Here is an 876-nt window from a genome sequence, read left to right on the forward strand (position 1 = left end):
TCCCCTTAGTATGTTGGGGGAATGCTTTGGGCTACAAGAAATAGCATTATTTGACCTAAGCTGACTTAAACCATAAAAAACTTACTATGGACCAGACACAGTGGCTCACGCCTGTAATCCCAGCACTTTGGGAGGCTAATGAGGAAGGATCACCTGAGCCCAGGAGTTGGAGACCAGCCTGGCCAGCATGGTGAAACTCTGTCTCTGCTAAAAATACAAAAAGTAGCTGGGCATGGTAGCATGTAGTCCCAGCTACTCAGGAACGCTGAGGCAGGAGAATCGCTTGGGAGGTGAAGGTTGCAGTGAGCCGAGATCATGCCACTGCACTTAAGCCTGGGCTACAGAGTGAGACTACGTCTCAAAAAAAGCAAAAAAAGCAAAGCAAAACAACAACAACAACATCAAATTTATTATGTTGAATACCTGGGAGTCAGGGGTGGAGCTGGCTCAAGGCAGCTGAGTCTGAGTGATGCCCTGAAGAGCCACGGCTCACTTTGTGCCCCTACTCTACCCTTCTCAGCCTCAGTTTCACTATGGAGCCATCTGTGGCAGTTCATGGCAATAGCGATTGCGTGTTTTGCAAAGAGAAAGGGAGAGAGAGGGACAGAGACAGAGACAGACACAGACACAGACACAGAGAGATCTCCCCTATGCACATAATATGCATCATCCTCTTCAGGTTGATTGGCCCAAATAAGTCTCTTGTCAGTCCCTGAACCAAGAACAGTTTTATCAGAGCAATGCCATATATTGAATGACTTGGACTAATCAGGGTCGACCTTTGGAGCTGGAGCTGGAGTAGCAAGACAGGGTCTATGCAGGAATCAGATGGCATACTCAATTCCAAAAGAATTCAATAAAGAGGCACATTAGTGA

The sequence above is a fragment of the Trachypithecus francoisi genome, unplaced genomic scaffold (assembly GCF_009764315.1).
Source record: "Trachypithecus francoisi isolate TF-2019V2 unplaced genomic scaffold, Tfra_2.0 Contig00030, whole genome shotgun sequence".
NCBI lineage: Eukaryota > Metazoa > Chordata > Mammalia > Primates > Cercopithecidae > Trachypithecus > Trachypithecus francoisi.